We start from the raw sequence: 7,111 nt of genomic DNA, 5'->3' as shown, positions 1-7,111 counted from the left end.
AGACAAAAGAGGGGATGCCTTCCGGGGCATCCCCAGGCTTAGGCATTTTGGTTGTCCTTAGATTTTACCTTGGGGTGCCTTGGGAATACCCAAGCTTAGGCTCTTGCCACTCCTTGTTCCATAATCTATCAAATCTTTACCCAAAACTTGAAAACTTCACAACACAAAACTTAACAGAAAATCTCGTGAGCTCCGTTAGCGAAAGAAAACAAACAACCACTTCAAGGTACTGTAATGAACTCATTCTTTATTTATATTGGTGTTAAACATAATGTATTAAAACTTTTCTATGGTTTATAAACTCCATTACTAGCCATAGATTCATCAAAATAAGCAAACAACACACGAAAAATAGAATCTGTCAAAAACAGAACAGTCTGTAGTAATCTGTATCTAACGCAAACTTCTGGAACTCCAAAAATTCTAAAATAAATTTCTGGACGTGAGGAATTTATCTATTAATCATCTTCAAAAAGAATCAACTAAATAGCATTCTCCTGTAAAAAGTTGTAGCTAATCTCGTGAGCGCTAAAGTTTCTGTTTTTTACTGCAAGATGAAAAAGACTTCACCCTAGTCTTCCCAAAGGTTCTACTTGGCACAAACACTAAATAAAACACAAAAACACATCTAACCAGAAGCTATATGGATTATTTATTCCTAAATAGAACCAAAAAGCAAGAAACAAAAATAAAATTGGTTTGCCTCCCGACAAGCGCTATCGTTTAACGCCCCTAGCTAGGCATAAAGGCAAGGATAGATCTAGGTATTGCCATCTTTAGTGTTGGGAAAGAAAAGAGAAAATTTATTATCTATATCATTTATCTTTTTATTTTGAGAAAGAATGTGGCCATTAATGGTGGAAGAAATATTAAGCACACTACGGAAATTTGCATCTAAGCTAGCTTTCATCTCTTTGATAATTTCGTTTTGGTAAAAGCACAAGAGAGAGGTGGATTCAACTTTCTCACTAATAGGGTGCCCAAATATAGTTTTCATCTTTTCATTGGTATATATGGGATCCCATTCAAGAAAACCCTCTTCAAAAATAGAATCTAAAACTTGCTTGAACGAAGCGGGCAACCCAACATAAAAGCTTTTTAGGTATATCTCAATTTGATATTGGAGCACATAGCTAGCTCGGATCCTTAAAAGCCTATCCCAAGCGTCTTGCAAAGACTCATCAAGTAAATAATGAAAAATTCCGGGATGATCTTCATCGAAATTATTCAAACCCTCATTGATAACCCCGGTAGGTCTTTCCATAGCATCATTATTTATGAGCTTAGAGAGGACAGAGAGACTATCCAAAGTATTAAAACCATGGAGAGAGCCCTTAGCCCTTTTTGATTTGGCCATGGCACAAGAAAAACAACGGTAAAGAGGTGAACGGAAAGAGAGGGCGAATAAAACGGCAAGGGTGAAGTGGGGGAGAGGAAAACGAGAGGCAAATGGCAAATAATGTAATGCGAGTGATAAGAGTTTGTGATGGGTACTTCGTATGTCTTGACTTGTGTGTAGACTCCCCGGCAACGGCGCCAGAAATCCTTCTTGCTACCTCTTGAGCATGCGTTGGTTTTCCCTTGAAGAGGAAAGGGTGATGCAGCAAAGTAGCGTAAGTATTTCCCTCTGTTTTTGAGAACCAAGGTAACAATCCAGTAGGAGGCCACACGCAAGTCCCTCGTACCTACACAAACAAATAAGAACCTTGCAACCAACGCGATAAAGGGATTGTCAATCCCTTCATGACCACTTGCAAAAGTGAGATCTGATAGAGATGATAAGATAATATTTTTTGTATTTTTATAATAAAGAGTGAAAGTAAAGATAGCAAAATAAACGGCGATAGAAATAGCTAGTTGACGGGAGATTAATATGATGGAAAATAGACCCGGGGGCCATAGGTTTCACTAGTGGCTTCTCTCAAGATAGCATAAGTATTAGGGTGGGTGAATAAATTACTATCGAGCAATTGATACAAAATTGCATAATTATGAGAACATCTAGGCATGATCATGTATATAGGCATCACGTCCGTAACAAGTAGACCGACTCCTGCCTGCATCTACTACTATTACTCCACACATCGACCTCTATCCAGCATGCATCTAGAGTATTAAGTTCATAAGAACAGAGTAACGCATTAGGTAAGATGACATGATGTAGAGGGATAAACTCAAGCAATATGATATAAAGCCCATCTTTTTATCCTCGATGGCAACAATACAATACGCATCGTTTCCCCTGCTGTCACTAGGATCGAGCACCGCATGATCGAACCCAAAGCTAAGCACTTCTCCCATTGCAAGAAAGATCAATCTAGTAGGCCAAACCAAACTGATAATTCGAAGAGGCTTGCAAAGATAACCAATCATACATAAAAGAATTCAGAGAAGATTCAGATATTGTTCATAGATAATCTTGATCATAAACGCACAATTCATCGGATCTCGACAAACACATCGCAAAAAAGAGTTACATCGTAGATCTCCAAGAAGATCGAGGAGAACTTTGTATTGAGATCCAAAGAGTGAGAAGAAGCCATGTAGCTAATAACTATGGACCCGAAGGTCTGTGGTAAACTACCCACACATCATCGGAGAGGCTATGGTGTTGATGTATAAGCCCTTCGTGATCAATGCCCCCTCCGGCGGAGCGCCGGAAAAGGCCCCAAGGTGGGATCTCACGGGTACAGAAGGTTGCGGAGGTGGAAATAGGGTTTCGTGGTGCTCCTGGATGGTTTCGGGGTACGTAGGTATATATATAGGAGGAAGAAGTAGGTCGGTGGAGCACGAGGGGCCCACGAGGGTGGGGGCGCGCCCAGGGGGGCAGGCGCGCCTCCCTACCTTGTGGCCTCCTTGTTGATTTCTTGACGTCCACTCCAAGTCCTCTAGATCACGTTTGTTCCAAAAATCACACTCCCGAAGGTTTCATTCCGTTTGGACTCCGCTTGATATTCCTTTTCTGCGAAACACTGAAATGGGCAAAAAACAACAATTTGCACTGGGCCTTGGGTTAGTAGGTTAGTCCCAAAAATAATATAAAAGTGTATAATAAAGCCCATTAAACATCCAAAACAGAATATATATAATAGCATGGAACAATCAAAATTTATAGATACGTTGGAGACGTATCAACCCATCATGATATCATGTTATGAGCATGAATATCAATAGGAAAGTTTGAGTCAAATAAAAAAGGGCTCTTGATGTAGTCAATCTTAAGAACATCATGTTATGAGCATGAATATATTTTCAGTAAATGTTGACAGTAATATAAGCAAGCCATCATGATATCATAGGAAAGTACCATACTGCTGTAACAGCCGTTTGTAGCAATGACTGGAGTAGGCCAGCAATACGTCCAGCCATAGAAGGAGTCGACAGCGTAAATGAAGCCCTTGTGTTCAATGGCATCAGAGAACCATGGAGGATGTATGATCCTGCGATGGACGTGCAGATTTATCCACTTACCGCAGTGACCAGTCAGATAGGCGAGACCACGGTCGAAGAACGCAATTAGCCTAAAGTCTTTATAATTCGTAGATCTTGTGGGCTCTTGGCAGATTACAACCTTGAGCAAATCAAACTTGGTATCATGTTGGCTACTGTAAGATTCCGAGTATTCTGGGCCGCGGTGCCAAACTAGTGCAGTGTTAATCGAAGGAAGGGGGATCAATCGCCGGGTGTAGACCTCCACGAGCATCCAGCTGCCGCGACCGTCGACGAGCACCATCCAAGACATGTTCATGCCGACCCAGTACATACCGTTAATGTAGTTGAGGGTGACCGGGATTGGATCGCAGTCAAGGGGGTTGATGCTCGCCACCCTACGATCGTTATGCTGCGTGACACGCCGTTTCTGAAGATCAGGCGGCATCACCAAGCAAAGAGCTGGCTTAAAAAGCTCCGGCCTGAGGGCTTTGAGTAAACGGTACAGCCCCAACGAGCACGCGACGAGCGGCATTGTACTGAGATTGTCCACACGCGAAACAATGAGCTTGATTACCTTCGTGGGGAGCAAATTCCATCCACTCTGTCTGTGAACGCTGCTCGGTTCTGCCATTGTTAGTGCTTGGGTTTCAAACGAGGGGGGAGGCGCCTTAGCGGGGATGGATGTGGCACCCCAATCCGCATGGAGCAGGGGGCCTTCGCACGTCAGCCCAGGATAACACCTGATGCACGACAGGTCCATAATACAGCATTCCTGGTACAAAAATATTCATCAAATACATGTATATGAGATTACATCGTTGATGAATACAATTATCTGGCATAGCCCTAAGGCTATGAAATGATAGCGGAAGTGTGATAAAAATGGCGGCGGAAGTCTTGGTTTGGCAGCATAACAACTCTGGCTGGGCTCCACAATTCACAGGACTGGCAAGATTACGGCCTAGCACGACGGATCAAGCGGGCAATACAGGTACGACCTACAAAACTGGCATGAGACGCCAGGTCAGTACATTGAATGTACTTGCAAGACAACCAAATACATAGCATCCAAACAAGCTGCAGACAAAGCAAGAACCGAGCGCATGCAACACCCTATCTCATATCAATTACTAAACATGGCATGATAAAAATCAACTAAGCATGAACAAAATCATAACATCTACTAACATGGCAATGACATGGCATATCAGAACATGATTATAACATTGTAATAGCAAAACATAGAATTTTATCTCAATCATGGCATAACTTAACATGTCAATCAAAGCATAGCATGGCATCAAGAAACTATGCTGAAAATAAACTACCAATAATATCCAATGCAGACATAGCATGTTAACATTATGCAATCATCTTCTGTTCTATCATGGTTCTTTAAATGCAAATAATGATATATTATTCCAGCAATGCAACCAAACTTGTGCACCGAGTCCCTCGGACTCTCTTATCAACTGTGATCATCTCTGGATCACAAACACACCACCAAAGTGGTCTTTCTCAAGAACAACTCGTGATCCTTACGGCGATCACAACCACGACCAACACTTGGTCTCCAACCGTGATCCTTACGGCGATCACAACCACGACCAATATTTGGCCCGTGATCCTTACGGCGATCACAACCACTTATCTCATCATCAAAATATCGTCGTGACTCCTCACGAATATCTCATAGTTCAAGTTACCATATTCTTGTTATCACATATTTATTTACCAACTTAATTATTTTGGTTTGTCCTCCATTTTGACCAAGACCTGACAGTGGGACCTACTACGAGCTGTTGCTATCGATAGACTTTATACACTCTGCTGAGGTAGCACACTGTACCCACACCACGGAACCCATGGCCTCGTCATCCCATTCGGGTGGACCAACGACATTCCGACGAAACCAACCTACTGCAATGACGCTCTCCCGGCCACTCTGACCCAATCCCCAACGGGCTGGTCCTGGGTGGCCCCGTGTCTACCAAAGACACCCCGACTACCGTCGTGGTCAACTCCCGCTCGGGGACACTCCCACTCGGGGACTGGTACCAAAAATCTCAAAAACGAGCACACAAGGTTATGTCCGCTTACCTGATCAGGGTAAGCACGCCCATAACCTTCCCTAGTTGGAGGCACCGACGAGAGGCACGACAATAGATCGGATTAAGGCCTTCCCAAAAAGGCACATGTGGCTGCACTGAAAAAGTTTGGTTTGGCGGCACTGTGACTCGATCCCATCGATGATGGAGGAGGTTTGTTATTATTAAGTCATTTTATTTCCTTCTCCATCATCATGAACATATTTAACATGAGTGCAACATGCCGCATACAAATGCACGAACAAAATATTGAACTCCTCAAGTGCACAACTATAACATAAAGGACACGACAATAGTATATCAACGGTGCATTAAATTCCTCATAACAGTTTATAACGATGACATGCAAATAAAGTAGAGTAGTGGCATGGCATTATTAAGAATAACATTCTAATTAACATGGCAAAGGTATCATGAAACACAAGCATGCAAGATAGGCATAAAGAAATAATTGCCGATGAAAACGATATAAAACAACTGCAACTACACACACACACAAGGTGCAAGCAAAGTCACCATGCAAGTTCGGGGCTCATGATAAGAGGTTGGCTTGCCTGGGGGTCGACAAATACTCCGGGAAGAAGTGTGAAACGATCGCAAAAAGATTTGCCGGAAACAGTTCTCTCTCGGAGGGGGCTGTTTATGGGCAAGGGAAAAATGGTCATTTTCACTGGGTGAAAATATTATGAAAATGATATCAATGGAACGGGCTCGACGAAACGAAGACGTGGGCTTGGAATCACCTGATTCGGAGCTACGGGTAAAAAGATATGACTGTTTAACTACCAGGGGCCTATTTGTAAAGAAAATCATTACAAACTGGGCCCTGGCAGAAAACAGATCGCGCCTTTCTCAGAAATACGCTTTCCAGAGAGGAAAGCGCATTCTGGCCCGAAGAAGAGGAGGAATACGCTTTCAGCTAAAGGAAAGCGCATTACTGACCGCAGGCGACAGAAAGTACGTTTTCAGAAAACGAAAACGCATTTCTCTCTGAAGCCACGACGAAGTACGCTTTCGAGATACGAAAGCGCATTCGCGCGGGGCGTCTCCACTTATGCCAGCTCAGCGAGCCAGGTCAACCCCTGGGTGGCTGACTTGCGGGGCCCGCATGGAGGTGGGGCCCGCCCGGTCGGTCTCCTTCTTCCTCCCGCGCGGTGCTCGTTTGGCCGAGGGAGCTGGCGCGCCCCGATGGCGACTGTCGGCACATCCGGCCACCCTAGGAGACGGGCGACCTACCGATCTTCTCAGGAGGAAGAGGCGCATCTAATGGGGGTACCCGCTGCCGCCGACGAGCGCCGGACAGAGGGCAGCAGGGCCTGCGACAGAGAGGGGGTTCGGTCGTCGGTGAAATGGGGCTACGGTGGAGGAGAGGAGAGGCCGAGGCCACGGGGAGGCTCGCCGGAGCATGGGGGATGCAGTGGTGGTGAGAGAACGGAGAGGGAAGCACGGCATCGCCGGAATCGGGGAAGACCCGAGGCGGCGGCTATGGAGATGGGGAGGGGATGGAGAGGGGCTCCGGGAAGAATGAGCGCTTGGGGAGGCGTAGAAGAGGGGCGGGGAGCTGATGATGA

This window comes from Triticum aestivum, chromosome 5D, assembly GCF_018294505.1.
Source record: "Triticum aestivum cultivar Chinese Spring chromosome 5D, IWGSC CS RefSeq v2.1, whole genome shotgun sequence".
Taxonomy (NCBI): domain Eukaryota; kingdom Viridiplantae; phylum Streptophyta; class Magnoliopsida; order Poales; family Poaceae; genus Triticum; species Triticum aestivum.
Note: the sequence above shows the minus strand (reverse complement) of the source record.